This window comes from Hippocampus guttulatus, chromosome 18, assembly GCF_054856545.1.
Source record: "Hippocampus guttulatus isolate MCC_2025c chromosome 18, RoL_Hgut_1.0, whole genome shotgun sequence".
NCBI classification, from domain to species: domain Eukaryota; kingdom Metazoa; phylum Chordata; class Actinopteri; order Syngnathiformes; family Syngnathidae; genus Hippocampus; species Hippocampus guttulatus.
In genome coordinates this window covers 4,721,073-4,745,363 of record NC_141278.1, presented here as the reverse complement: position 1 = coordinate 4,745,363, position 24,291 = coordinate 4,721,073, and the positions used below count along the sequence as shown (strand labels likewise).

General features: G+C 44.0%; 1 long non-coding RNA gene across 1 annotated transcript; it reads left to right on the top strand.

Annotated features, from left to right (window-relative positions):
- Window positions 1-11,216: 11,216 nt before the first annotated feature.
- Window positions 11,217-18,498, top strand: LOC147190729 (uncharacterized). Its single transcript, XR_015103684.1, has 3 exons — window positions 11,217-11,324; window positions 18,186-18,298; window positions 18,411-18,498. It is a non-coding gene; the product is annotated as an uncharacterized LOC147190729 (long non-coding RNA).
- Window positions 18,499-24,291: the final 5,793 nt, after the last annotated feature.

The window sequence follows — 24,291 nt, the reverse complement described above, 5'->3', positions numbered from 1 at the left end:
TGTCAAAAAGGGCAGATGAGATCACTTTTTTTTTTTTTTTTTTTTTGAGTTGACCTGCCCCTTCAAAAGCGGTGACGACATGATGTCTTTTATTCACTGGCTCCTGACAAAAAAAAAGAAAGAAAAGAACGTGATGTGTGGCAGAGTGTTTGTGTTCCAAGTAAGATGTGGACGGAAAGCCCGGCGAGTTGCTTGGGGGGGGGCACATATTGTGCACGTGGATGCGCCACACAAGTAATCATCGTGTGTGTGTGTGTGTGTGTGTGTGTGTGTGAGAGAGAGAGAGGATTTAGACCTATCATAAAGGAATTCTTCCCCGCCCCCTCCCCCCTCCGAGCCAGTAGCTCATCATGACACTTTTATACCTTTTTATTTTCAGGCCCATTGCAGCCAAGCCCAGAGATGTGATTTATACTGCCTGGCAGCATGGGCACTGCAGCAAGCGAGACAGATGGAAGGAGAGGAGGAGGGAGGGGGGAGGGGGGGGCGGGGGTGTAGAGAAGAAGATGGTATAGAGTGAGTGGGGGGGGGGGGTAATAAAATAGGAGATATGAAGAGGAGAGGGTCAGAAGAATAAGAAGCGGGTGGGAAAGAGTGGGGGTGACGGTTGAAGAAATTAAAGAAAAATGTCCTTTTGCTCCTTTCTGCCACATCTGACCCCCCCCCCCCCCCCCCCCCCCCCCCTCACCCTCTAATGACTTATCGGCCATGTCTGACTCTGGAAGAGGGGCTCCCATCTCTTCACCATACAGGCACCCCGACGGCCTAAATCTTCCCCCTCGTGACCCCCTTCTCACCAGGCAACGGGACACGCCTCCTCCCCCTCCCCAGGTGTGTGAAATATTCATGTCGCTGCCATTGATTGGAAATGGGTGGCATTATGAAGTGTGGGGAGGGGGCGGAGGAGGGCAGTGGGGGACCAGCTCATCCTGTGGGGAAGACAAGGAGACGGCTCACTTTCGGGGAACATGGAGGGGGGGGGATTTTGGAGGGGGGGGGGGGGCTTGGAGACGGGTAGACAGAAGAGGTGGACAGAGGTGAGGCTAAAAGGATGTGTGTGTGTGTGTGTGAGAGAGAGAAATCTCCCTTTCTTCCGGGGTAGTGGTTGTGCTGTCTCTCCGCTGTAACATCTCGCTTTGTCACCCTGTCGCCTAGGAGAAGATGAGCTGCCATGCCCACTGTCATTCATCCATCACTTAAGATGCGCGCGCGCGCACACACACACACACACACACACGGGTAGTTATTATGACTGCAATCTGTGATGATTTCACCGGCATTTCCGTCTCTCTCCGTTTGATTCCGAGGGAGCAGTGGGTCATTGGATGCGGGCTCCTCCACAGCGAAGGTCACCTGTAACAACGGCCGGGGTTAATTGTAACAATCATAAAAAGCGCCAGTTCGCTAATTATGCCTTAATTTCTCCCGTCATTAACGTAATGGGGTCGTTTGTTACCGCCCAATCTTTATCGCATGGTGTACTTTTTTGCAAACGTGAAAACGGAGAAGAGAAACGCACACACACACACGGACCGGCCCCAACGTGGGGTGAACACGGGTCATGGCAACTCGAACGGGGTGTTTTGGCTTTACAAAGGCGACGCTCAGTATCGACTGGCAGTCTTAAGAGAAAGCTTCACGTTTAATATTTTCTAGTCTATTATGATTAGCAGATACATCTAATGACATGGCCTGCAACTGATTAACATACGATGGGATCCAGAGGTGGATAGTTACATGCTACGTTGACTCTGTTACATTAACTGAAGTAACTTTGTGGATAAATTGACCCCATTAGAGTCGTTTTAATGCAACAGTCAATTTTCTGTGGAGTATTAATAAAAAAACAAAAAAACATTAGCGTTCCAATGCGCCACCTTTCGCTTGCTACTTTTATTTGTGTGTTAATGTATTACAGCTTGCACAGTCTTGGTGGGGTGCCAGAGACGGTCATGTGACTCTCTTTGAACAATCCAGTGCAACATTTGACTCCCATTTTTTTTTATTTTGCATCCATCCATTTTCTCATCGCACCTAAGGACAATTTAGGAGGAAAACCGGAGTACCCGAAGAAAACCCGCGCAGGAACGGGAAGGCCGGAGCCGGAATCGAACCCTGCACCTCTGCGCTGTGAGGCCAACATGCTCACCAGTTGCCCACTGTGCCGCGCCTTCTGACGACTTGTTCCGAAATTCTGAATCCAATCTCAGTTTGCAAGTAGGTCACATTCAAGTCTTTCCAATCGCCGCCATACACACGCCTCCCTCTAAATTTGTCATCTCAAGTACAACCCTTTTGATTGATGCCCTTTTTTTTTTTTTCCTCTCGACTGTAAAGCTCAAACTGTGATTTTTATGTCTTGGAAATGACTGACATCTTATACGACGGGGGCCTCTAACTATTTTGATGACCTTACCGGCATCTTGTCTGCCTCGTTGTGCAACCGGGAGACAGAACATCATAAGGCTCTATTTTGGGGAAGGCAGTGCTCGCTGATGCATGAAAGACAGGAGGATGCTACGCTAGGCTATGCTAGTCTATTCCGTTGTAACAGTGTCGTGTCGCGCGGTTCTGACTGTCGCCTCAGACCGCTGTCATCAAACTTTGACTAAGGCTGCTGCCAGTTGATGAGAACGCCCGCGAATGATGGATGCGTTATTCAGTTGCAACCGCCTTATGTTCGGCTCAGTCAAGTGATTTGCGCTATGCTATACGCTATGAGCTTTGCTCTATGCTATGCTACACCATGCGGTGCTACGTTACGGCTCTAAAACCTCATTGAGAAGATTAAATGACATGTTATCGCGACTTCAATATCATCCAGAACAACCAAACTATTCATATGTTCATTTATATCATTTTATCCATACGACTAAAGCAGCCCAAGGTGAAATTGTCCTGCCATCTTTGAGCCCCGAGATGGATTAGCCAAGTCACTATCGTTCTTATAATTCGAAAAGGTGGCTGCTGATTTATTTATTTATTAATTTTTTTTATCTCACAAAGTGTTTGCGGTGGCCTTGCGGAGCACCAGGTGAATAATTACCCCGGCGACAGAGAGCACGACTTCAACTAAAGCGTCCATCTTCATTATCACGTCTATAGAACACGTCAGCCAGCGCTAGCGAGTGGCTCATTAAAGGCTTTTTAATTGTTTCTGGATGACATTGGGGCTCGTTGGCACGGAGGTATAATGTTGTTTTTGTCTCACGCTTAACGGATGATGATTTGGTCGGATCAAATAAATGGGGAACAAACAACCGGATACGAAAGACAAGCAAACGCAGATGCAGAAAAGTACAATCAAAGACATCGTCGGGTCGTTCCCATTGGGATCCGAAAATAAACCACTTTAATGGGATTGAAATGCTTTTAACTGTTGGAAATGAATCCCTGAATATTTTTTTTTTTTGAATGCCACAGTGCGCCGTTTCCTTTGGGGTTTGTTGACAGTTCACCCTTGACGGAGGTCTGTGCTCACCCCCGCGCCCGCGGCCCCCTTTCTCAAGGCGGGAAGCTTTGAACCACCCAACACGTGCCCGGCGGCTTCGTCTCATCCACAAGCGGGGCCTCGGCATCATGATGAATTTGATAACACCCCCCCCCCCCCTTTATCGCCCTGGGAGACAATTAAAACGCATGTGACAGGGGTCCCTATCTCCGCTCTCCTCCTGTAGCGCTTCATTTAGAAGCCATTTGTCTCCGCTATGGATTTCCTATTTTTAATGGCGCGCGGACGCAGGCATCGGGCCGCGCTGAATAATAGATGCCTTTTTGCTCCCGCTCTTCCTTTTCATTCCCGTTCTTGCTCATTTCCTCATTGTCAGCCCTCCCGCTCCCCCCCCCCCCCCTACTCCCCACAGGGAAGGCGTCACTCCTCTCTCATGCTCTCCTCGCCCCTGCGTCGGCCACATTCTGGCATCAGGCTATTTAATGTGTAAAAGCGACTCTTGGCGCAACCCCGTGGCAGACGCTGGGCTGATATCAATGGTGAGCCCCTTAGCGAGCCTCCTCCACCCCCCACCCCCACTCCGCCACCTTTAAAGGACGTTTATCACAGCAAAGCAAGGCCGCTGCACGGCGACGTGATGTATCGCCCCGGCTCGGCGCGAATGAATAGACTAGTAATTATCCCGTTAAAAGGGTAGCCAGACAAAGAGGGAGCCTCGCTGTAATTTAAATTGTTTTGTTTCCCCCCCTCCAGCAGTCCAAGCCCGGAACACTGACTGACATCACGCAATGGGGGGGGGGGGGGGGGGGTGAACCTATTTATAGCCTGAGACATTCAGCTAATTGTAGAATTTAATAAGGTTTCTGGAAGAGTGGATTCTCGAGGAGCCAGAGGCGTGCACGTCCTCAACATCTTTTTCTTCAGCCCTGTAGTGGTGCATGTCCCCGTATTCCTTCCTCCACGCTTGACTTCCTCCTATCTTCCATCTCATCACCTCCCTCCTCCCCACACCCCCCCCCCCCTTTTTTTTACTCCTTCCTCCTATCACATAAAATCTACCTGGCACTAATACTGCTCTCACTTTGCTAGCGTGACTCCGATTGTGTGATCCTCTGCATGTCACAGCATCTTAAGGTGTGTGTGTGTCTGTGATTACCAAAAAAAGGATGCGTCCAAGTGTGTGTGCGCCCGCGGTCTCGTCTGCAGTGAGACAGGGGTAATTGAGCTCAGAGGGTTTTCTGTCTTGGGTGGCAGAGGGGAAATTGGAATCTTCAGAATCCATTAGCGAGGCCCTCCGACGGCCGCTCGGCGTGTTTGTGCGCGCTCGTTTGTTTAGTGACAAGAGGACGAGAGTAGACAGCACGTGTGTCCAAACCCCGGCGGAGTCGGGCGAGGAGTGTAAAAATAACGCGTCAAGTCACAAATCAACTGCAAACTTTCTTGCTTGCCTTTGCAGCGCACGTGGCGAGAGGCGGCTACCCCCCCCCCCCCCGCCGCGTGTTGGAGGGGCTCTCCGCATCGACCCCGCCGAGCTGCTAAGGGGAGGAGCCTTGGCCGGTTGAGGAAAAGGAGAAGGAAGATGAGGGGAGAGCGAACAGCAGGTAATCAATGGCAGATGGTTGCACGCGACCTCCCTGCAGCGCTATCGTTCACCTTCTCTTTCACTCCTCACGTTGGCAACTGCCTCAGCTGCCTTGCGCCTCGACCGCAGTTGACTCATTTGAGAGTCGGGGTAGTACAATATGTACGCCCAAGCACAAGGTAACGGGTTGGAGCGATGCTGTGGGGGTAAGGGGGAGAGGGTGCACGAGTGCACTGCAAATGATTGCCGTTTTTGATTGGTTGTTTTTCCTTGGGCCCAGCGGTTTCTTAAAAATTAAAGTTTACCATTTGAGAGCAGAGAGCGCTACTTTTTGCACTGATCCTATTTGTCATGTTCTAGTATCAGGACATAATGACAGTTTACACCAATATGATGAAAGAAAAAATATTTTGAACATTTCAAATAAATTACTGGACTGATTTCCAGTAATAGAATTATTGTATTAATTTAAAAATTTTTTTTTGAAGTCACTCTAAAATAGTGTTGTTTTTTTTTTAGTACTAAATGCAAATTTTCATTCAGGTTTCAGCCCAGCGTGTGTGTTGGTGAGGAAAGTGGCCCCAAATCAATAGTCCCGCTGTTGCGACTGAACAACTTCTTTAGCAGGCATCACCATGTGGATAAAACTCTGATAAGCGGTACAATGAAGGCGATGGATGTATACATAACATGTGTGTGTGTATTTCAGTGTGTGTGTCTATGATTAGCCTTCTTCTAATGGGAAAATAATGTCACAGCCACTGGGACGTTTAATCCATCTGAGCTGAATCTGTTTCCATCACAGCTATTGATCAACTCCAGTGACAAATCAACAAAAGTTGGGGGTGTTGGACGGCTTGCAATACCAATGTGTGTGTGTGTGTGTGTGTGTGCGCGCGCGCGTGCCCGCATGCATGCGTGTTTATGTGGCGTTGCGGGGACCACCCTCAAGCAGCCTTTCACGTTGTGGCAAACGGCGCAACAGCAGATTCCAATAAGTGACTCGCTGTTGATTTTTCTTGGCCCTCGTTCCTTCATTTGTTTTCCGTCTTTATCTCGGCTTGTTTCCCCATACCGCGCTTCCCCCCCGCCCCCCATCGCTCCACCGCCTCTCTCCCCCTCCCTATCTCCTTTCCTTAAGTGGTATTGGCTTGAAAGGGGCAGCAAATCAGTAGCTGATTAATACTGAATTTTGGGGGCCATTTGTTGGCCCTGTCTGTGACTTTCAACCCCTCCTCCCCCCCTCCCTTTTTTTCCTTCCCTCAGCAGTGATGAATGAGCGGCCGATTGCCGAGGGATTAGAGTCGTCACGGTTACCTGTGCTTTGGCAAAGTGCTCCTGATTGGTGACATGGGGGGGGGGGGGGGGGGGGTTGAATCGTGACTCCAAATGGACCGGCCCGCAAAGGGGGGTCAGTTTCAGTTGAAGTTGTGCACTTGCGCCAACTGTATCAGCTTTTGTTCGAGACCGGGCTCTGTTGGTGTTGTTGGAAAGAAAGCGACCCCCCCCCCCCCCCGCCCCTCTAGGGCGCTTATTCCACCTGACAGAGATTGGCGAGGTCCCGGCAGCGATGTGACCACGCTGACACCCGAGAAGGCCGTCAAACGGCTGCCGGTGGACACTGATGAATCGGTGCTGCGAGGGATCGAACGCTGGCCTAATCAGCGCATGGATTCCCCCCCGCAGCAACATTTTTCAGTTTTGTCCCGCCCTATCAGGCGCGGCCCATCAGCTGTGTCAGAACCCACTGGACCACCCTTTTGTCACTCGCGCCTATTTGGCCCTTCGCTGCATTATTGAGGAGCTTGTCTTGTTCTGTACTCGACCTTTGTGGGAAACTTGTATCTGTGTATGTGAGATTAGAGCCCCACCCCCCGCCAAGACAGTTTTTTTTCCAGTATTTGTTTGGGCAAATGTAATGTTGGAGTGAAGCAGCTTCTTTGGCACGCTTTGACAATTTGATTGACGCTTTGTTGGAGCGTAACATGCAAGTGGAAGCCAAACGGAGCGCACGTTGCTCCCCTCTTGGCAATAAAACGGACTTTAAATTTCAGACTTGACATCGTAAGGATGTTTCTCGCAGAACATGGCCGTACATTATGTAACACGTCAGGTCGCTTTAAGGCTTCATCGCTAAGCTTTTACTAAGTGCGCTAATGGATGTTCGCGTTTGCTGCCACCGTTTTATGCTCGTCACCAATTTTTTTGCTCACAATCAGACTTTAATTTTTTTTTTTTTTTAATGGATGCCCCCCCCCAAAACTCATCACTCATGAGCACCACTGTAATAAAGTACACATCTGTCAAACCACCTAATTTTCCAAATGAGATGCCCAAAACTCAGGCAAGAGACAAATAATGGACAAAAAGGAGGATCCTTTTGTCTGGTTGGGTTTTTCCAAGAAGGGGGGGGGGGGGATCGGGGGAGAGAGAGAATCCCTCCTGTCCCTCCAGGCCACAGAGAGATGAAGTATGGCGATGAGATGTGGTTTGCTTTCAGAAGATGATTATGTCAGGGCGGCAGAGGCTGAGGAAGAGCCTTGACTAATTAGAGTCATTTATTACAGACACAATTAAAACCGGGCTAATTCACCGCAGCCAGACCTTCGCACAACCAGCTGATTTATACCGGCGCTCAATGACACCCGGAGGACATACTGCATACATATAGATAATATTACTTTCTTCTGTACGTTACCACTGATTATGCCGGACAGCTGCGTTAGGAGCCAGAAAGGGGGGATAACAATAAAAATCACCCCCAATGTTCAACTCTGCTCACCTTTGACACACACGTGACGGAAGTAACGTGGAATTTGGGGATGAGTTGTAGAAATGAGGTAATTGTGCAGCTGTTGTGAGAAAGCGCGATATAAATAGATGGATTGGGTTGTATAGCTATAGGTAACCAACGCTGTGTTAAACACACTCCTGCAGGGCACAACCCGGCTGTGTGTGTGTGTGTGTGCGTGTGCGTGTGTGTGAGCGTCCAAAGGGACAGAGAACGGTGAGGCAGAGCTATATGTCAGCAATTTCCCCAGCCAACCAATAGCTCAGCAAGGTATTGAGTTTCTACGGCAACAAGGCCACACCTCCCGCCAGGATAGCTCATGCATGTATGCACTTAGCCCCTCCCTTTCACCCTTGTCACGAGCCCCACCCACCTGGAGGGTTCCACCAATAGAAATCTCTCTCTCTCTCAGGTGATGCGGCACTTGAATGGTTAAGTCGGCTGCATGCTGGATCTCTGCAGAGGTGACAGATGCTTCCTATCCCACCCAGCACCACAGGGGAACAGGATTCACTCAGCATACCAATGAGTATACCCCCCCCCCCCCCACACACACTCCCGCCTCCAGTCTGACACACAAACTCATAAATATGCATATGTGGCTACACGCACATATACATCCCAATGCATCCAAACACCTCACACTTTAATGCCTACGCCATGTACCTGCTGGGCAACATAAAAGACGCCATATTTACGAGAAGGGTGTTGATGCACATTATTGCAACGGCTTCCTGCTCCGGACAACGAGCAGATGTGCACGGGCTCCCCTTCCAGCCAGAGTCAGGCAGATGTGAGCCTTTTGTCTGCACACATGACCTGCAGAAGAAGGCCACTGCACATGTACTGGCACACATATAAATACACACATACACAGCAAGTGCACACACAAGGCAACGGGCGCTGTAAAAGTGACAGCTGTCGCTATGATGGAGCACAGGGAGAAGGGGAAGTGAAGGCTAAGCCACGGCGCAACATGGTGTCGAGGAGACCTGCTATTCATTTTCAGCTTAATATGTTCCAGCCCATTGGAAAAACATTGCGGCATTTAATGTAAGCAATTTCATATGCGCGCACGCCACAACCCTCGCACTCCTCTCTGAAGGGCCCTGGAAAAGATCAAAAATGAAGAGACCAGATTTACCCAACGGTTGAATGACTTCAAAAATAACACACGGCCAAGGGTGCGTATGCGTGCGCACATCGACATGCATGTGTGTGTATATGTATATATGTGTGTGTATATCTGTGTGAGCTTGTCGAAATGTGCGCACGTGTTAATTATTGAGTTCCATCTGTGTTTCCGTTCCGCCTCTCTGCACATGTAATCTCCATCGTGGCATCACTCCGCCGGGCCGAGATGATCACACTGTGATGCCGTGTCATGGATGCGTATGCAAAGATATGTTAGAGACAAACAGACACATTTAGTGGAATTGTTTTGCAGGCTGGCCTTGCTGTTGCATTCGAAACAAAGCCTAACGTGCAATGCACATCCAATATTACGATTGTGGTCTTTTCCAGTTTTGCTCGTTGACCCAATTTTGATGGCCTGTCAAATAATATGAAATGGATTAATTCAACCGCCCCAATATTAGGTCCACCCGCACTATCTAATGAAACCCAATCAGAGAGCTTCACCGCAATTTCTTTGCCGCAAAAGCGTTCATGTTCATTTTTTGATTGATACTGTCGATAATGTTTACGGTTGTCATGCTGAGCGGCTCGGGTGGAGTTCTAATCTTTCAATATCTTATCCAGGGCCATGAAGGAGTATGCAGTTCTTCACAGAGGATAAATAATCTTCGCCTTCAGTAGTCAAGGTTTCTACATTTTAAGGTAAATTCCATTCAAGACATTTGAACACCATTTGAAATAGAATTGAAAAACAACTTCCCAGTGTTCCCAATGTGCCACGTTATCCATACTGGACATGACATGACGTGCATCTGCTTTTAAGAGTCCCAACTAAAACTCTTTTATCAGTTCCGTTATCATGATTGCGCAGTACCCGCGAGTCACTAACCAGTTTTTTTTGTTATTATTATTTTGTTTGAGATTGAAGGCTCTTTTGATTTGAAAATCATAAAATCCAATTTATTGTGGGAATTTTTGAAAGCTCAATTTTAGACATTTTAATGCCAATAAATGACATTTCCTAACGTCAACAGCATGTCCCATCATTTGTCACCTGGCAGACTTTAAGGCAAAGTTCTGTGTTTTGCTTTTAATGACATGTCATTTCCCTTGTTTTATGTTTACTTTGACTGCAAGCTCCAACGGGGAGTGGCAATAAAACACCTTGAAGTCCCTTTCGGAGTCGTTTACAATCTGCCAAACTGCTGCTTGTTGCGAAGTGAGTCAAGTTGCGTTCAGACGGAACCACGATCTCAAAGAGTCAAATCCGTCAGTCGTTGGATTGGAGCCAACGTGGGGCTGAAGAATGTGTTCAAATCGGATGCGTTCCATCAACACAGTCTTCATCTTGCTCCCGAACCAATCATTTACTCACTTTGTGTCCCAAAAATTTTAAAAATGCAAATCCTCCATTTAAAGTCCCACACGTCGCCGAGCCCAGCCGCTTCCCTGCTATCATCATATGCATGAATAAATGGTGTGCTTTGATGCCAGCAAAATGAACGTGCATTTCGCCGGCGGGCCCAGATGGCAGCCCAGTCGTTTGCTTTACCTTGTTTTGTTTAATTACTCCAATCAACTCTCTATTTCGTCAATTAATCACCACCAACCTGTTCCATTCGTCCCCCGCCCTCTTCCTTCTCTCCAGTGTGCGCCTATCTATCTATACAGCAGCACTCACATGTCAAATATGGAAATCTGCACTATTATTTACGTATTGATGCTCCATTTTAAAGGACGCCGTCCCATTTAGGGTTCCCACTCTTCCACTTACTTTTTATTTATGGACCTTTTAAGGACATTTGAGGGCTAATTTAGCCATTTTTGAAGGAATTTTTCTTCATTCAGCAGGGGGATTCACGGTGGATTTAAAGAACAGAAAGCCGTATATCACTGAGCTGGTGTTCAAATCATTGCTGCCAAAGAAGAGCACATCTTTATTTTTAGGGGCAATCAGTTAACCCTTCTTTTGACATGTCAAATTGGCCCGAAATGAACCAAAGTGATCACGTGATCATCATCGGAACTGATCGGAGACGGCGGGAAAAGCAGAGCGGGAACCAGAAAGGAATGTAGCCCGACAGCGGGGTTTGAGGGGAAGGGCGCCAGGCGCATTTTACGGCAAAACTATTGATTGGAAGGGTGCGGAAAATTAAATGAACACCACAGGTTAATTTTTAAGAATTTTTATTGATTTTAGAAGCTTTCCCTGAAAATTAAGGACAATTAGAAACATAATTTTACAACTTTTTCAAGGATTTTTATGAACTTTAAGGACCCGTGGAAACCCTTCATGACCTGCCTGATAGTCGAATGGTTTGCACTGCAGAGGAGCAGGGTTCGAATCCGGCTCCGGTCTTCCTGTGAGTTCTCCTTACTATTCATGGTCGTTTTTTTTCGACCCAAAACGCCTTACTACATGGTCGTGTTTTTTTTTCCAGCCAAATACGCCTGACTATGCATGGTCGTTTTTTTTGTTTTTTTTACAATTTTATAACTTTTTTCATGGACTTTTATCAACTTTAAGGACCCATGGGAACCCTTCTTGACCTGCCTGGTAATCGAATGGTTTGCACTGGAGAGGTGCAGGGTTCGAATCTGGCTCCGGTCTTCCTGTTAGTTCTCCTTACTATTCATGGTCGGGTTTTTTTCGGAAAAAAACGCCTGACTGTACATGGTCTTTTTTTTCGTCCAAAAACTATACACGGTCGTCTTTATGGGCCAAAAACGCCTTACGAAGCATGGTCCTTTTTTCAGCTAAAAATTCCTTACTATACGTGGTCTTTTTTTTAGCCCAAAAAAAACGACCATGTGTAGTGAGCCGTTTTAAGCCGGAAAAAAAACGACCATGTATAGCAAGGCGTTTCTAGCCGAAAAAAACGACCATGCATAGTAAGGTGTTTTTTGCCGGAAAAAAACTATGTATAGTGAGGAATTTTTTGCCGAAAAAAACGACCATGTATAGTAAGGCGTTTTCAGCCGAAAAAAACGACCATGTATAGTAAGGCGTTTTGAGCCGAAAAAAACGACCATGTATAGTAAGGCGTTTTGAGCCGAAAAAAAACGACCATGTATAGCAAGGCGTTTTGAGCCGAAAAAAAACGACCATGTATAGTAAGGCGTTTTTAGCTGAAAAAAACGACCATGTATAGCAAGGCGTTTTTCGCCGAAAAAAAACGACCATGTATAGTAAGGCGTTTTTAGCCGAAAAAAATCACCATGTATAGTAAGGCGTTTTTAGCCGAAAAAAACCACCATGTATAGTAAGGCGTTTTTAGCCGAAAAAAACGACCATGTATAGTAAGGCGTTTTTAGCCGAAAAAAACACCATGTATAGTAAGGCATTTTTAGCCGTTCTTAGCCCAAAAAAATCACCATGTATAGTAAGGCGTTTTTAGCCGAAAAAAATCACCATGTATAGTAAGGCGTTTTTAGCCGAAAAAAACCACCATGTATAGTAAGGCGTTTTTAGCCGAAAAAAACCACCATGTATAGTAAGGCGTTTTTAGCCGAAAAAAACACCATGTATAGTAAGGCATTTTTAGCCGTTCTTAGCCCCAAAAAACGACCATGTATAGTAAGGCGTTTTTAGCCGAAACAAAACGACCATGTATAGTAAGGCATTTTTTAGCCGAAAAAAACCACCATGTATTTATTGTAAGGCATTTTTTAGCCGAAAAAAAACACCATGTATTGTAAGGCGTTTTTTAGCTGAAAAAAACGGCCATGTATAATAAGGCGTTTTTAGCCGAAAAAAAACGACCATGTATAGTAAGGCGTTTTTTAGCTGAAAAAAACGGCCATGTATAATAAGGCGGGTTTAGCCGAAAAAAACGACCATGTATAGTAAGGCGTTTTTAGCCGAAAAAAACATGTATAGTAAGGTGTTTTTAGCCGAAAAAAACCACCATGTATAGTAAGGCGTTTTTAGCCCCCAAAAAACGACCATGTATAGTAAGGCGTTTTTAGCCGAAAAAAACCCGACCATGTATAGTAAGGCGTTTTTTAGCTGAAAAAAACGGCCATGTATAATAAGGCGGGTTTAGCCGAAAAAAACGACCATGTATAGTAAGGCGTTTTTTAGCTGAAAAAAACGGCCATGTATAATAAGGCGGGTTTAGCCGAAAAAAACCGACCATGTATAGTAAGGCGTTTTTTAGCTGAAAAAAACGGCCATGTATAATAAGGCGGGTTTAGCCGAAAAAAACGACCATGTATAGTAAGGCGTTTTTAGCCGAAAAAAAACATGTATAGTAAGGTGTTTTTAGCCGAAAAAAACCACCATGTATAGTAAGGCGTTTTTAGCCGAAAAAAACGACCATGTATAGTAAGGCGTTTTTTGCCGGAAAAAACTATGTATAGTGAGGAATTTTTTGCCGAAAAAAAACGACCATGTATAGTAAGGCGTTTTCAGCCGAAAAAAACGACCATGTATAGTAAGGCGTTTTGAGCCGAAAAAAACGACCATGTATAGTGAGAAGTTTTTAGCCGAAAAAAACGACCATAAGATAAGAAAACCTTTATTAGTCTCGCAATGGAGAAATTCCCAATTCACAGCAGCAAAGTTATGAAAGGAAGAAGTAGAACAACAAAATATGGGAGCTGCTGGAAAGGCAGCCACTCTCGCGGCACCATTTTGAAGTAATAATAACAAAAGTAACACAACACAACACATAGGGCACAGACAGTCGTGCAATCTTCACCACTTTTCTGCATACACTTTGTTGTCTGAAGCAGTTCTAGATATAAGAGACCATGTATAGTAAGGCGTTTTTAGCAAAAAAAAGGACCATGTATAGTAAGGCATTTTTTGCCCCAAAAAACGATGAGGTATAGTAAAGCGTTTTTAGCCAAAAAAAACGACCATGTATAGTAAGGCGTTTTTAGCCGAAAAAAAGGATCCATGTATAGTAAGGCGTTTTGAGCCGGAAAAAACTACCATGTATAGTAAGGCGTTTTTAGCCGGAAAAAAACGACCATGTATAGTAAGGCGTTTTTCACCCGAAAAAACGACATAGTATAGTAAGGCGTTTTTTAGCCCGAAAAAAACGACATATTATAGTAAGGCGTTTTTAGCCCGAAAAAACGACATAGTATAGTAAGGCGTTTTTTAGCCCGAAAAAAATGACATAGTATAGTAAGGCGTTTTTTAGCCCGAAAAAAATGACAGTGTAGTAAGGCGTTTTTCGCCCGAAAAAAACACATAGTATAGTAAGGCGTTTTCTAGCCCGAAAAAACGACATAGTATATAGTAAGGCGTTTTTTAGCCTGAAAAAAACGAGTGTAGTAAGGCGTTTTTCGCCCGAAAAAAACGACAGTATCGTGAGGCGTTTTTTAGCCCGAAAAAACGACATTGTATTGTAAGGCATTTTTCGCCCGAAAAAACGACCATGTATAGTAAGGCGTTTTTAGCCCGAAAAAACGACATAGTACAGTAAGGCGTTTTTCGCCCCAAAAAAACGACATAGTAAAGTAAGGCGTTTTTAGTACCCCGAAAAAAACGACATAGTATAGTAAGGCGTTTTTCGCCCGAAAAAACGACATAGTATAGTAAGGCGTTTTTCGCCCGAAAAAAATGACAGTATCGTGAGGCGTTTTTTAGCCCGAAAAAACGACATAGTATAGTAAGGCGTTTTTAGCCGAAAAAAATGACCATGTAGAGTAAGGCGTTTTTTAGCCTGAAAAAACGACATAGTATAGTAAGGCGTTTTAGCCCGAAAAACGACATAGTACAGTAATCATTTTCCTGCAAACCCTACAAAGTGCATGTCAAATGTGCCTATCGTGCAGACCAAATCACAGTCACTGGTGGTGTAGTGGAATAAACGCCGGCATTCCGTCCATGCAACTCCAGTTCAAACCCAGCTCAGTGACGTGAGGAAAAACAACAGCAAATTTTTTTTCCTGCAAACCCTCCAAAGTGCATGTCAAATATGCCTATCGTGTAGAACAAATCAAAGTCACTGGTGGTATAGTGGAATAAACGCCGGCGTTCCGTCCAGGCAACTCCGGTTCAAACCCAGCTCAGTGACGTGAGAAAAACATCACCAAACAGTTACTTTTTTCTGCAAACCCTCCAAAGTGCATGTCAAATATGCCTATCGTGTAGAACAAATCACAGTCACTGGTGGTGTAGTGGAATACACGCCGGCGTTCCATCCAGGCAACTCCAGTTCAAACCCAGCTCAGTGATGTGCGAAAAACATCACCAAACAGTTATTTTCCTGCAAACCCTCAGAGTGCATGTCAAATATGCCTATCGTGCGAAGAAACTCACAGTCACTGGTGGTGTAGAGGTATACACGCTGGCTTTCCGTCCAGGCAGCGCGAGTTCAAACCCCGTCCAGTGTGCTAAAAACGCCTTACTATACATTGTCGTTTTTTTGAGCTAAAAAACGTCTTACTATACTATGTCGTTTTTTCGGGCTAAAAACGCCTTACTATACTATGTCGTTTTTTCGGGCGAAAAACGCCTTACTATACTGTCGTTTTTGCGGGCTAAAAAACGCCTTACTATACATGGTCGTTTTTTTCGGCTAAAAACGCCTTCCTATACATGGTCGTTTTTTTCGGGCTAAAAACGCCTTACTCTACTATGTCGTTTTTTCGGGCGAAAAACGCCTTACTATACTGTCGTTTTTCGGGCTAAAAAACGCCTTGCTATACTATGTCGTTTTTTCGGACTACTAAAAACGCCTTACTATACATGTCGTTTTTGCGGGCTAAAAAACGGCTTACTATACATGGTCGTTTTTTTCGGCTAAAAACGCCTTCCTATACATGGTCGTTTTTTTCGGCTAAAAACGCATTACTGTACATGGTCGTTTTTTCGGGCTAAAAACGCCTTACTCTACTATGTCGTTTTTTCGGGCTAAAAAAAGGCTTACTATACTATGTCGTTTTTTTCGGGCGAAAAATGCCTTACTATACTGTCGTTTTTTCGAGCTAAAAAACACCTATACTATGTCGTTTTTTCAGGCGAAAACGCCTTACTATACTATGTCGTTTTTTCGGGCTACTAAAAACGCCTTACTATACATGTCGTTTTTTCGGGCGAAAAACGGCTTACTATACTATGTCGTTTTTTGCGGGAGGAAAAACGCCTTACTATACATGGTCGTTTTTTTCGGCTAAAAACGCCTTACTCTACTATGTCGTTTTTTTTCGGGCTAAAAAACGCCTTACTATACTATGTCGTTTTTTCGGCCAAAAAACGCCTTACTATACTATGTCGTTTTTTCGGGCAACTAAAAACGCCTTACTATACTATGTCGATTTCTTCGGGCTAAAAACGCCTTACTATACCATGTCGTTTTTTCGGGCGAAAAACGCCTTACTATACTATGTCGTTTTTTTCGGGCTAAAAAACGCCTTACTATATATACTATGTCATTTTTTTGGGGTAAAAACGCCTTACTATACTATGTCGTTTTTTCGGGCTAAAAAACGCCTTACTATACTATGTCGTTTTTTCGGCCAAAAAACGCCTTACTATACGATGTCGTTTTTTCGGGCTAAAAACGCCTTACTATACATGGTCGTTTTTTCGGGCTAAAAACGCCTTACTATACAATGTCAATTTTTTTGGGCTAAAAAACGTCTTACTATATTATGTCGTTTTTTCGGGCTAAAAACGCCTTACTATACTATGTCGTTTTTTCGGGCTAAAAAAACGCCTATACTATGTCATTTTTTCGGGCTAAAAAACGCCTTACTATACTATGTCGTTTTTTCGGGCTAAAAACGCCTTACTATACCATGTCGTTTTTTCGGGCTAAAAACGCCTTACTATACATGGTCGTTTTTTCGGGCTAAAAACGCCTTACTATACAATGTCAATTTTTTTGGGCTAAAAAACGTCTTACTATATCATGTCGTTTTTTCGGGCTAAAAACGCCTTACTATACTATGTCGTTTTTTCGGGCTAAAAAAACGCCTATACTATGTCATTTTTTCGGGCTAAAAACGCCTTACTATACCATGTCGTTTTTTCGGGCTAAAAACGCCTTACTATACATGGTCGTTTTTTCGGGCTAAAAACGCCTTACTATACTATGTCATTTTTTTTTGGGGCGAAAAACGCCTTACTATATATACTATGTCGTTTTTTCGGGCTAAAAACGCCTTACTATACTATGTCAATTTTTTCGGGCGAAAAACGCCTTACTATACTATGTCGTTTTTTCAGGCTAAAAACGCCTTTGTATACTATGGCGTTTTTTTTTTCGGGCTAAAAAACGCCTTACTATACTATGTCGTTTTTTCGGGCTAAAAAACGCCTTACTATACTATGTCGTTTTTTCCGGGTGAAAAACGCCTTACTATACTATCGTTTTTTTGCGGGCGAAAAACGCCTTACTATACATGGTCGTTTTTTTCGGCTAAAAACGCCTTACTATACTATGTCGTTTTTTCCGGGCAAAAAAACGCCTTACTATACTATGTCGTTTTTTTCGGCTCAAAACGCCTTGCTATACTATGTCGTTTTTTCCGGGCTAAAAAACGCCTTACTATACTATGTCGTTTTTTTCGGCTCAAAACGCCTTGCTATACATGGTCGGTTTTTTCGGCTAAAAACGCCTTCCGATACATGGTCGTTTTTTTCGGCTAAAAACGCCTTACTATATATACATGGTCGTTTTTTTTCGGCTCAAAACGGCTTACTATACATGGTGGTTTTTTTGGCTCAAAAACGCCTTACTATACATGGTCGTTTTTTTCGGCTCAAAAAGCCTCGTATACATGGTCGGTTTTTTCGGCTAAAAACGCCTTCCTATATATACATGGTTGTTTTTTTCGGCTAAAAACGCATTACTGTACATGGTCGTTTTTTTATTTTGCTAAAAACGCCTTACTATACTATGTCGTTTTTTTCGGCTCAAAACGCCTTGCTATACATGGTCGGTTTTTTCGGCTAAAAACGCCTTCCAATACATGGTCGTTTTTTTCGGCTCAAAGCGGCTTACTATACATGGTGGTTTTTTTGGCTCAAAAACGCCTTCCTATACATGGTACTTTCAGGACCTGTGGGAACCCTGCCATTGTCGAGCTATTGGCATTTTAAACAAATCAACTCTCGATGAACCTTATGATGGGAGGTCGGGGGGAATGACGATGCGATACAGCGGAGGCCCATCAAGGCTGCACGGATGTGGCTGACTGAGAATATCAGGGCGGAAAGCACTTCATTATGTCCTTTTTATTCTGTTATAATCACACTCCAGCATCACTCCTCGACGACACCAGGGCCCGGCCGCCAACACCGGGATTGATGCGGCGGAATTGCCTGGAACACAATAAACAATGCCATTAACCAACGGGGGCCCCCGACGACGGGGTAAACACTTGATATTAATTATAGTCTGGCCCAAGCTGCCTGCATGTTGCATTTAATTCCCTTTAATAGGATGACGGCGCAGAGGATTGAGAGGTAAAATGTTTATGTCCAGATGATGCAGATGGAGTTTGGATTGGAATCCATCTGACGAGTGGTGAGAGCATTGATTGGATGATCAGATCAACAAAGCAGGTAAAGCTTCTCCACACACACACACACATTTTTTTTTGTTTCCTTTTTTTTTTTTGTGGGGGGGGGGGGGCATTTCAGTGTCTACTATACCCCAACAGACGAAGACTGTTTCACTCGCTTGTCCAGAGTAACCTCTGACAAAATCCAGCGGGACCGCTTGTGTTGCACTCCACTATTAAGGTTCTACTGCTATCTAGCGGCCAAAGAGAAGTACTGTAGTCACCAAAGGAAAGCTTTGGCAAGTGCCGCAGGAAAAATCGGCTCATTTCTTTGAACGATCGTCGACTATCCTCTCTGACCTTTTTACCATGTTTCTTTGTTCTGTCATATTTAAAGAGATTTTGGTCGCTACATATTAATCATTAGCACACGTTCACATGGACTCCCAAATTTAGCTTTATGTTAATAATTGTAATATACTGGTTATTTCTGTTTTGGAGCTGCACCCGGAAGTTCTTATCTCTGGTAATTGTAAGCAAAAGTAGATGTCAAGATGAGTAGTTTTGATCGCCTAGCTTTTTGCATTGACATTGAAGATAAAATACTGTGTGTGTGTGTGTGTTTATATATATATATATATATATATATACTGTATATACAGTATATAAAATCAACAAGCATTCGTGCAAGTGTGTTTTCCTGTATTCTTTGTGTACTTTAACCTCGTTGAAGCAGTTGAAGGCAAATGACTTACTCGATGCATTATGGGGTACATTAAGAAATGCTCATTAGCGCGAGTGTTCAGTGTTGTGATTGTGACATAAACTGCAAATGAAGACCACGTGTTGAGCCTGACTCATAACTGTTGGGTGACAAAACGACAATACGATGTATTGATTTTTTTGTTGTTGTTTTGTTTTAGACATTTAAGGTGTGTTGGTTATTCAAAAAGAACATGTCCATCAATTTTATGGCTCAATTGGGACTGAAATGAGAGCTTCCCACTTTGTTTCCCAATGCTTGCCAACTTTCTATCGGTGTATTTGAGATTGTTGTTGTTGTTGTTTATTGAACATAAAACATATACAGTAATAATTTGACAGAAAATAAGGTAGATAAGATAGTAAAAAGAAAGAAATCAGTCTTCATTCAACACAGTTATGTTCAAGGGAGTAGGAAGAAGTAAAAAACTTATCTAGTCCTACCCCATTATGTGTTTATATCTAATAAATCATTTTTATAACAATCAGAAAAGAAAAAAAAAGTAAGAAGAAAGAAGTCTCCATTAAGGCTCATACTTTACCCTTAACCGTGATATTTTTACAACTTTTGGTTTGTATCGGGATTATATACATCGACACCCTGGCACTCTTGTGTCAATTTTCTCTTGTATTCATAATGGATATTTCAATACCTTTCTCTATTTATCAACTTAGTTCTGATTTATCATTATATTTAATGTTTAGAATTGATCATTTCAACTCTTGTTCAACTCTTCAACTTGTTTGTACTATTTTTTTGAATTTTTAGTGTCATAAAATCATGACACTAAACATACAAAGCGACCTGAATAACCCAGAAAAAAAACTGCACGTCGTTGCGTTTTTCGGCCTGTAGATGGCGCACTTGAATGACTTATTCTTCCAGGAAAGCTTGCGCGCGCCTGTGGCTTCCGGGATCGCGCCCGCCTCTGTTTTCCGACGAGCGAACCGTCTCGCCCGGGTTAGAGTTCACGGCACGGCCGCGTCGGCGGATGATGTGGGGCCAGTGTCAGAGCCTAATCTCATTTCGCAGCCCCTTTTTTTTGTTGTTTTGGTATGAGTGTAAGCATCGAGGGGGCCGAATGACGTCAGCCACGAAACAAACGGAACTGTGCCGCCCTCATTCGTAACTATTACAACACTTAACCTGATGGGCAGGCTAAACCAAGTAGCCATATACGACCGTGTTTTATTGGGAGGTCTTTAGACTGAATCGCTGAGATTAAATTTGAGAAATAATCGCTTATTTTTATCGGTTATATTTGCATACTTTACTGCCAAATACTTTACATACATACTTTACTTGTGTTTTAAGTGGTTGGTGTCAAGTCACGCCCACAAACACTTTCGTATCCATTTAAAGGTCAAACAAAAATAGCACAACACACTGGCGTCTTCATGTTGGTAAGTGTTGCTCAAACAAATGCAACCCATGCGATCTAAAAACTGGAATTTCGTTTCTTGTATGTCAGGCCAACAACGTGCTGTGGCACAAATCATCCCGACATTTTATATGTCCAGTTTCTGCCTTTCCGGGAGAAGCCAAAAATAAAGGCGGTATTGGCAGAAATGATCCTTTAAGCTTGAAAGCGCAATACAAATGACAGATTAATTTCCGGGAGAGTTGCTCAATTCGAATTGATTGAGTTTGACCTTAAACTTCAACTACATTCTGTTGTCGCGCTTCGAGGCACACACACATACAGACATACGCTTCTATCCAGGTTTCTTTTGTCCTTGCACTGTAAAGATGCGCTTGACTGATAATGGCCGACAAGGAGCACTCTCTATAATTATTATGACCTATTTGGAATGACTTATTTCGTGGGTTTGTCCATATGAATCACGCGTCCGGATCATTTCCATATACATTTGGGATGATAAAATTGACTTTTTGAGCATTTCAGCCGTGGTATTTTTGGGGCAAACAGTTGTTTCAATGCTGGGAATGTGCATGGAATTATATCGTACGGGCTGTTTATGTGTGTTAGTACATCGCTGGAGAAACAATTGCTATTATGGCCTTTGGCTATCTCTCATGCGATACATTTTGGAGGGAGCGGAGGAAGCAAAAGCACAGGAGACTCGGAGAAGACGTGACTCAAGAAACGAATGCCATTTGAACGATAACAGTCAGTTCATTTGAGCATTTCGAGAGAGCCACGACTGGACTTTATGGAGTACAAATGATTGCTTTGCAGTGGACGTCGTGGTGATTCATCACGACACTGAATGATAACGTATAACGAGCGCACTTTTTTTGTGAACAAGTCAAACAAATTTTTCCACTGCTGACATCATTACGGGTTATTTTCCTTCTAATATAGCAAGATAATGCGAGCAGCAAATTAGAAACATATCTCAGTAATGTCGGTTCTACGCCACTGCCAATCATAAACAGAAGTGCCTGGATGACGGTGCTAATTGAAGGGCACACAGAGACGAACAACCATCTACACTCACACCCACACCTAGGGACAATGTCGAGTGTTCAATATATATACAGCACACACACACCTACTGCATTGGGTTGAGGATTCGGGTCAAGATTCTGAACTACACATACTGACGCCAAGAAATGTGACCAGCTTCTCAGTATAGCTGTGGCTAACGTCAATACAGATTTTTATTCCCAACATTTGCCAAGAAGTCACTCGCATGATATTATTGGCACAGTTTTTCAACCAGATGCCCTTCCTGATGGAATCAGCTGTCTGGTTTATTGGGACCCAACTGGATGTTGCTAATCACCCTGACCACCATTTAACACCCCCCCGGTCCAAACAAAGTTAGCAGTTACACACTGTACTATGCAGCCACCACCGACACTTGCTAAGGAGAACATTCTTGATCTTAATTAAATGTACTCCAACTTCAGGACATGCCTCAAACTACTTTCAAACGGGACAATTCCATTCTTCATCCCAATCCTCAATTCCAAACAATTCACCCAACATGAGGTAAAAGTCACACAATCTGCTCCAAATGCTGCAGCTATGCAGCAAGTGGGTTCGGAAAAGAGCCGGGCATTTTTTGTGTGCAAAAATCGGCAAAGCCTGACACATGATCCACTCACAAGACGTGACACCCATTTCCTCCCTGTGGCTGAATTCAGGCATTCTCTTCAATTGCACTGCTAATTATTCCAGTGGTATTTATATATGCGTAGGGCACAGGTGTCAAAGTCAAGGCCCAGGGGCCAGATCTGGCCCGCCACATCATTTTATGTGGCCCGCGAAAGCAAATCAAGCGCGTCAAGTTCCACGATGCTTGCTAAAGTCTGAACCAAAATTTCAAATTGTCATATGTAATCCATAATAACAGTCATTATTCTTGACTTCTGATTTTAAAACTAGTTATCAATTTTCTGTGCGCTGTATATGTAAGATGTGGAGGGGATTAAACATTGATATGGTTTCCCAAAATTCATAACGGCCCTCCAAGGGAAAATGGAACTACAATGTGGCCTGCGACAAAAATGAGTTTGACACCCCTGGCATGGGGGGTGGGGGGCATTGATTGAGAGAGAGCTTCACATAAATTCAAGTTGTACTAACATTTTGCCAGTAGTTGGCAGCAGAGGACTGAAGCTGTGCGTGGCGGGCTTCAGCAGCTCTTCTCTACGTTGGGCATGGTGACACCAAAACACCCTTAAGTGAGCAAAACGTACACGCGCGCGCACACACACCATGGCTGGCCAGAGAGCTAACAACAGATGGAGGCGCTGACATAGACAGAGCTGATAACTGTGCTACTCCCCCCCCAAATCATTCTTGCACACACACACTGCAGATGGGCCTCACATGCGCACACACGAACACATTTATGTATTCACACAATCACACGCACACACCTCATGTTATCAGCGGTCATCGGTCCAAGCTCGTGTCACATTCCTGTCCTTTTATCAGCACCTCCTTGCCCCGAGCTTTAACGCTCCTCCTCCTGAGAGAAACACACAGATGAAGAGAGTGTGCAAGTGTTAGTGTGGGATGGATTAAAAAAAAGAAAAAAGTGCGGAAAGATGGTGTGGGTGCAGAGGGCAGCAGACAGGCACCCAGCATGGCGAGAGTGACGATTGGAGGAACTTTAGAGGATGTATGGTCAGATGACTGTGGTGGAAGTGTTGGCATGCATACAAGCACCACCTCTGCTGTCGGGCTGTCCTTTATGCTTTGCTCGAAATTAAACCTGCAGTAAAATTCAGCGGAAACATTTTTTTTAATAGTTTGACAATAAAGTTTATCAATCCAATCCAATTCATCACGTGGTCTGTAATTTTGCTAATTTATTGAATGATCAAAAGTGTTGAAAATAGCTCGAGAGCAAATCTAAGTATTCTATTGGTCATTTGAACAGATTGAACTGAGATTGAAAGGCGGCATGTTTTGGGGACAATATCGAGTTCAACATGGTGGTTTGTTTTGTTTTTCAATTTGCAGAAAACATGTCTGACTGTGACAGTAAAACGGGAAACAGGTCTAGGGTCCGTGCCTATTTTGATCACTGGGTGTTATGTTTGAAAGCAGCTATTTAAAATAGAAAAACGACTGGTGACAGACAGTATTTGATTTTAATTTTAAAATACAACCACTAAAATTAAAATACAGCTTGTTCGTTTCATTGGTTGTAAAGACAAACAACGGTTTGATTTTCAATTTTTATGTCTGCTACGAAAATAGAATACAGCACGCAAATGGAAAATCGATGTATATTCGATGTATATGTCGTCGCTTGACTGAACCGTGAATTATGATTGACAACGGAGTGTCATATTCACGTTTACAGAAGATTAAAGGTCAAGGTCACTGCAAGAGAGGGGCGGTTAGACATGCAATACGGTATACAGTACCTCATATTGGGTGAGAGGTCGGTCGCCATCTTGCCGCACCTGCGCGCTGTACTTGATCAATTCCCTCAGATACACCTGACTCCAATTCACCAATTCATTTGCTGGCCTGACTTCGCGTTGGCCATCCAAGCCAACCTTCTTCTGCTGCTTGTTCAACGACGCTTTGCACACTAGCGCCACTCGGCGACTGCTTTGTCTTAACCACAGAAATTGCTTGACTTTCAGCCACAAAAAAATGAAAGTGAATC